The 7,381-nt window shown below is 41.8% G+C and overlaps 1 long non-coding RNA gene across 1 annotated transcript; it reads left to right on the top strand.

Moving 5' to 3' along the window:
- Window positions 1-835: 835 nt before the first annotated feature.
- Window positions 836-7,116, top strand: LOC310706122. The gene is made up of 3 exons (XR_014525701.1): window positions 836-927; window positions 2,496-2,925; window positions 6,461-7,116. It is a non-coding gene; the product is annotated as an uncharacterized lncRNA (long non-coding RNA).
- Window positions 7,117-7,381: the final 265 nt, after the last annotated feature.

Genomic DNA, 7,381 nt, shown 5'->3' with positions numbered 1-7,381 from the left:
GATCAGTTCATCATTCCATAAGCCCCATGTTGATGGAATGGATCTGCTGGGTTTGGACTGTCCCAAACCTGTATGACGGGAGTTGGCCAGTGTTGAACCTTGTCGTGGTGCAAGCCAAGCAAGCAAGGCCTCACTGGGTGACCAGGATGCAGATTCCTGCCAGGCAGATACTCTAACACAGAGCTAGGGGGTGTCGTGGTCAATCCTCCCCTCAGAGTCCATATGGGGGCCCCCATACCATGCTGATCCTGCCCGATACCCTTATACAAACAATGTTCCTTGCCTAACAATGAAGCCATAAATTCACTGGGGTAAAGGTGAGGAAAAACCCCAACCAAGTGCCCATCAAGTTGAGAGGGAATAAAATTGTTTCCAGACCTGTCCACCATTGACCCAAAATTGCTCATTGATGGTCCCAGCGCCGCCGGGCAAAGACATTTATTGGGCACAGAATAAGGCTTAAGTGGTATACAAATGCCTTAAATTAAATACATATGTATTAAATACATATGCATAAGTCACAGAGATTTTTGATATTTTCTGTGGCTTTCACTAAGAAACAACTTCTTATGACAGACCCTCCAAGTGTCCCTATTTTCCAGGGACAGCCCCAGATTTACAGAAGCCATCCTGGTTTCTGATTTGATCCTGGAAAGTCCCGCTTTTCTCTAGGATGTCCCTATTTTTATCAGCGAAATGTTGGAGGGTATGGAGTTATGTGAGCCCTGAGTCAAGGAGATAAGTAACTATACAACCTTCAGAAGACATCTGAAGGCAGCCTAGTATTGGAAAGTTTTTATCTTTAATGTTTTATTACGTTTTATATATGTTGGAAGCTGCCCATAATGGCTGGGGCAACCCAGTCAGATGATGATGTTGCTGATGATGGAATACGACATCCTCTTTTCATCAGAGAAATGTTGGAGGGTAAGCTATGAATCCAGTTAAACTGCTTATTTTTATATTTAGGATAAAAGCATTATAGAGGTTTAGAATCGCTGACTTCAATCAGTCATTTTCAGGGGTGCTATGTCCCATTTCGCTGCCTGAGGTGAAATGAGAAGGTGCCTCCCCACCAAATCCTCATTCCTCCTCTTCCCAGGTCGTGTGGCAGTGCCTATGAAGCAGCGATGGCAATGGGTTTTGGTGAGATCTCACAATATTTTCAAGAGCTCCTGTGAGCTCTCACAGAGCTGTTATGAGAGCTCATGGAGTGCATGAGATCTTGCGAGATTTTGATGAGAAGAAGTCACTGCCACTGCTGCCACCCTGGCCATCTTAACAACAGCAGAAAAAAACAAACAAACACAAGAACTTCTTGTGTTCTGGTGAGTGCCAACTGCATTTGAATGGACATGTCACAGACAAGCAGGGGGTGGGAGGATCTTAATAGCAGACCTGAGTGAAGACTTCAGCTGTTTGTCTTCACAGGTCTGCTCACTGGGCATATAATAGGGCTTTCATATCTTGAAGAACAAAAAAGAGGACAGCCCAAGTCGCTGCCAGCCTGCGCCAGGGAAAGAGGTGTGTGGGCATGGGTGGGGCCACCCCCACCCCCATGTGCCTCTTTCCCTGGCTTGAGATGACAGTGGCTGCAGTCTGCAGAGAGGCACAAGCACAAGCTAGTCAAGCCTGAGCCCTGCCAGCCCAAGCGGATGCAGGACCCCAGCACCTGCTTTATCTTTGATGCGATGACCTCACTCCGCTGCGGTGCTTCCGCTTCCAGGGCACAGTGCCCTTCCGAGCATGTGCGTGCCCCCCCCAACCCACCCACCCCCAAATTAAAAAAAAACCCAGACATTAAAAAAAGTGAAAATGCCCAGATGGGCCTGTTGGCCCTGGGTTTTCCCAGACATATGGCAACCCTAACATATAATTCACCACTCTCCCACCCTATGTAGCATGTGGCCCTGCCCAAAGGTGGGCAGACAGATTCTGTGTATGACCATGCTATGGAAATATTGTATCACTGCATTCAGGGCCAGGGAGGGATTTACCTGCAGGTAAGTTGGGCCCATCGGGAGGGTTTTGAGTACCTTATAGCAATTGTCACCACGTGTTGGTGGATAAGGCATTGAATTGGATTAAGCTCTGTGCCCGGGCCCACAAACATTATTTTCCCCACAGCCCTGGGAGGCAGATGGCCTCCACTACGAATAATAATAATAATAATAATAATAATAATAATAATAATAATAATTTATACTCTGACCATCTGGCTGGGTTTCCACAGCCACTTTGGGGGCTCCCAATAGAATATTTAAAACACGGTCAAACATCAAACATTAAAAACTTCCCTAAACATGGCTGCCTTCAGATGTCTTCTAAAAGTCAGATAGTTGTTTATATCCTTGACATCTGATGGGAGGGCGTTCCATAGGACAGGCGCCACTTCCAAGAAGGTCCTCTGCCTTGTTAGCTCTTCATTCACCACAGTACTTTAACAGAACAGGATAAGATTCAATGGCCCATCTAATCTAGAATCTTGTTTTCAGCTGTAACCAGCCAAGTGCTTCTGGGAATCTCACAAAGAGGGTACAAAGGCAGGAAGACTCCATGTTGCTTTCTCCCAGCATCTTGTGCTCAAAAGAACTGGTTCCTCTTAACATGGCAGTTCCATTTAGCTATCACAGATAATGTAAATAATACACTTCTACTCCAAGAAACCCAGAAACAGCCAGAGAAACTTAAGCTGTTCATTTAAAGACTGGAAGGAAATTGGCAGTATGTGAAAATCTGGACCTCCTATATTTGTTGAAAACAAAGTTCTGTGGATGTCACAGTGCTCTGAACAGCAGTTTAGAAATGAAGATAAATACCTGTGTCTGGCTTTTCACACCTGGAAATTCCTGTATTGCCTGATGCCAAGATTCAAGGCTTCAAGCAGGCATCCTAATGAGAAGGCACGCTGTGACAATCTGCTAGGTAAGCTACTGTATGCAGAGCAATTTCATTATTTTTAATGTATGTGCATTGCCTGTGAATACTGAAGGATCCTTTTTACTCCTAACTCATCAAATTCTGATGAAAAAACTACCACGAAAAAGCAAGAAAGAGAAACTCTGAAGGACAGAGACTTCTGAGCTTTCAATGTTTTAAACATATTTCCCAGAGTAATTGAATTTGACGATAAACATCAGGGACAGCCTTTTTATCCTCAATATTGCCATGCCTCTCTTACAACTTAAATCTTTTCTTTCTTTCTTTCTTTCTTTCTTTCTTTCTTTCTTTCTTTCTTTCTTTCTTTCTTTCTTTCTGGTCTCCTGGAGCTAGTAATCTGCTAATTTTTGTGACATAACAGTAGGGCACTGGAAGTGGTACGAGGAATACTTAACCTCTACCTGGAGTTACACATTAGTTCAATACATGGTTACACCACACCATTTCTAGCATGGCATTTGACAGTGTGATGCCTCAGCCGTGTCATCCATAAGCTCAGAATGTACAGTTATTGGTTAGGAATGACTGATTTTGCCGAGTTCCATTCATTTATTTCCCCTTTGGTTCTCTCAGACCCAGGTTCCACTCTTGAATTCCAGTTTAACTACAGAAATTTCTAAAATTAAATTATAGAATTGGAGAATGCACATTTTCTGCAGCTTTCCGTTCTGCAGTACCTTCACTTCTCTTGCTTCTGTCCTTGTATGTAACTGAAGACAGGCGCTTGCACACTAATAAAACATTGAAAAAACGGAGCAACATTAAAATGTTAATATGTATAATTGCATCCAATTTCACCTAGTTAAGGAGGAGTGCTTGTATTTAGTTGAGTGAAATCCCATTCAACTATATAGACATACTACATATGGGACGCGGGTGGTGCTGTGGTCTAAACCACAGAGCCTAGGGCTTGCCGATAAGAAGGTTGGCGGTTTGAATCCCAGCGGCAGGGTGAGCTCCCGTTGTTTGGTCCCTGTTCCTGCCAACCTAGTAGTTTGAAAGCACGTCAAAGTGCAAGTAGATAAATAGGTACCACTCCGGCGGGAAGGTATACGGCGTTTCCGTGCGCTCTTCTGGTTTGCCAGAAGCGGCTTAGTCATGCTGGCCACGTGATCCGGAAAAACTGATAGAATAGAATCCTCCACTGCACCCTAGGACTGCAAGCAGCTAAGACCTCATGGCACACATTCCTAGCCACTATATGCCACACAAAATTTGCCACCTGAAGCAGCTGCCACACTCTGAATCTTGGAAGGGCCAGCTCTGGTTAAGCATAAAGGTAAAGGGACCCCTGACCGTTCGGTCGAGTCGTGGACGACTCTGGGGTTGCAGCGCTCATCTCACTTTACTGGCCGGCGTACAGCTTCCGGGTCATGTGGCCAGCATGACTAAGCCGCTTCTGGAGAACCAGAGCAGCACACGGAAATGCCGTTTACCTTCCCGCCGGAGTAGCACCTATTTATCTACTTGCACTCTGACGTGCTTTCGAACTGCTAGGGTTAAAACCCTATTTTGCACCAGATCATGGTAAAGCTATTCCGAAAATCTATTCCTTCAGACTAAGGGTTTGTGGGTGTTGAGATGTGGGCGTGAAAGAACCTAGCATGATCTTTTCACTGATTTACTTGGTTTTATATGTGTAGGGATTTCATTCAAACATATAACTTGCTGTCTTGAAATGATACATCTAGATTTCAGGTCACAAGCAAACATTTTTTCCAGGAGAAAACATGTGGAAGAACAGAGAGTTTAATACAGTTTTGCTTTTTTGTTAAATGAACTTATGTTCAGATACAGTTTTAACTGTACTTATGCTAAGGATTGCTAAAATATTTTCATGGGATGTGTGAAGCAGATACAGGGGGGAAAGTGGTGAATTCAAAAATCTCTTTTTGAAGTGTTTGAGTGAAAAACACAAGGAAAAAAATACTTTTCTATGTTCAAAGCATCCATCTTCAAATTACTGCACAGTTGAGGTTGTCATTAATCAGTGTATCTAGATAGCTTGTCATGTTTTATTACTTAAACCATCTGCAATAAATGTCACTCCATTCAACTGTAACATCAAAGTTTTATCTGGCACTTTTAAAAGGATGCTGTACCTTTAAAAATGAGAAGTGAACACACAAAGAACAAAAACCTGCGTTCACTGCAGAGATTTGTGTTCTGTCCAGATCCTTAATGGTCTACATGACTACAGTAGTTGCTTTATATCTAATTCTGCACTAATAAGTGTGAACTCACGGATGGATCAGAAGATTGCAATGTTAATTCCAAGCAAGATCCTGTCACATTGAACTGGAATTTAATTTAAGGAAGGATTATACATGGATTAACTGTCCTATTAAGAAGCCCAATCCCAAATTTATGTGTCCTATATCTCTCGTATGAGGTTATATTTCTTCATTAACATCACAAGTGATGTATCAAGAGATACAGATATTAGATACATCACATTTTAATATCATCCAGATGCATCTATATTTGGTTATAGATATTTTATTTTTAAAAAACTTTTATAAATGAATAATATATCAGCTAGATATCAAGAGAAGTATTAGCCTTTTACTTTATACATGTTGTGCTCATTGACTGTGGCACTGTGAGAAGGCAGTGGAGAAGCACCTTGAGAAGTGAGAAGCACTTAATTCACAATGACTAGGAAAAGGGAATGCTAACAACAATCCAATTATCAAAGTGTTTGTTGAGGCTTTCTGGGTAGTCAATAGAGGCTTAAATCAGGTTTATTTTTATAGCAGTGGGACAACCTTGACTTTAAGACCCAACCTAGATGTGCTAATGGCGGACCTATCACTCCAACCAAGAGTCTCTTGCAATCATGATTCAAGTATGGATTGTTTTTCTCAGTTCATCATTGTCTTGAGCTCACTGATGGATAAAGATGAGAAATAAATTTAACAAACCACAGAATTGTAGAGTCGGAAGGATCCCTGAGGGTCATCTAGTCCAACTCCCTGCAATGCAGGAAAAATACCAATAAATAGCAGTGTCAAGGGGCATTTCCTAATTATTATTTTTTGCTTTAGTTTTGTTGTATTTCTGTATTTATACCCAAACATGACCTTCTGTAATAATTGCTTGTTAGTTTGGTAGCTCATCTGATTTGATCATTTTATCTTTTTGCACTTTTAATAATTAAACTGTGTGTGTTTGTGCGCACACATTTAAATGGGGATGTAGCAAAAGCTCACATGGAGGAGATGTTCTTCTGAGCCTTACTTCTCCATAGTTGACCACTTAACCTCTTCTCCTTTCCCCTCTAACTGGATCTGATTCCAAAATTGAGCCTAGCTAGAGAGAAGTGCCAGGGGGCAGGGTTGTGAAGAGATTTATGTTGGTCACAGAGTTAGCCCCCTCCCCCCGCCCCTTTTCTCATCACACTGACCTCACTTACACCTGTTTTATGCATGATTGGGTAAGGCCCACATTTTAAGAGATGGATCTGTCAGTGTCAAAGCTATTTACTGACTGTATTTATAACAAATCATCTTTCCCCCAGGGAGCTGCAATGACTCATCTAGACACTGGACAAACCTGCATAGTTGCTGAATAATGGGCTTCAGACCATGACCTGGGCTCCACTGCTATCACATTTAATTTGAGATATTTAGAATAGAAAATGAGGTTTAATGGAATCTGCAAGCCGACAAGCAGTCAGAATGTAAGTGATTTTACATTTTACTGCCAATATACATTTCCCCCAGAAGTACTGGACTGACCACTGTTGAAAACAGAATGCTGAGCTAGGTGGACTTTGGTCTGCCCAACCAAACCTTGCTATATTTTTTATTGCCTTTTGGACCAGATTGTTGGGTAACAATGGGCACAGGATTTTAATAGCAGTTACAGTGATTTCGTTTGCCCTTGGAGTGATCTTAGCTTTGAAACTTGCTTTACACGCAGGCATACCAGCAAGTTGAATGTTGATTCACCTATCCTGCCCCCCCCCCAAGTAAAAAATAACAACAGGGGGCTCTCTTCCTGTGTGTGTTTGTTTCCAGAATAGTTATAAAATCAGTGGGAGGCTGGCTGTTGCTGATGTCCCTGGTGCTTACCAATAGGCAGACTCCACATAAGCATTTTCATGATTTACACTGAACCACAGTGAAAACCAGGAGAGCATGCATTAGGATGGAAATAAATTTATTAACATTTGACTTCAATATTACATTCAATATTTTCAAAACTTCAACGTTTGTTGGGTTTTGGTATGGTTTATTATTATTTTATTGCATTTTCAGCTGTCTTGAATGCTATTGTATGCTGAAAAGGTGAAATGTAAATTATATTAATATTAAAACAAAGAAACAAGTTGTTATATTGTCTTTGCCCCGAGTGTCATTCCTAGGGATCTTGAGATGAGTTTCATTGTATAAAATATTCTAACTGGATCAGCTTCCAAAGAAAATTTGAACTTTTT

Source organism: Podarcis liolepis (genome assembly GCF_965112155.1).
Source record: "Podarcis liolepis genome assembly, chromosome: 4".
Classification (NCBI taxonomy): Eukaryota; Metazoa; Chordata; class Lepidosauria; order Squamata; family Lacertidae; genus Podarcis; species Podarcis liolepis.
This window is presented reverse-complemented; position numbering and strand designations above follow the sequence as displayed.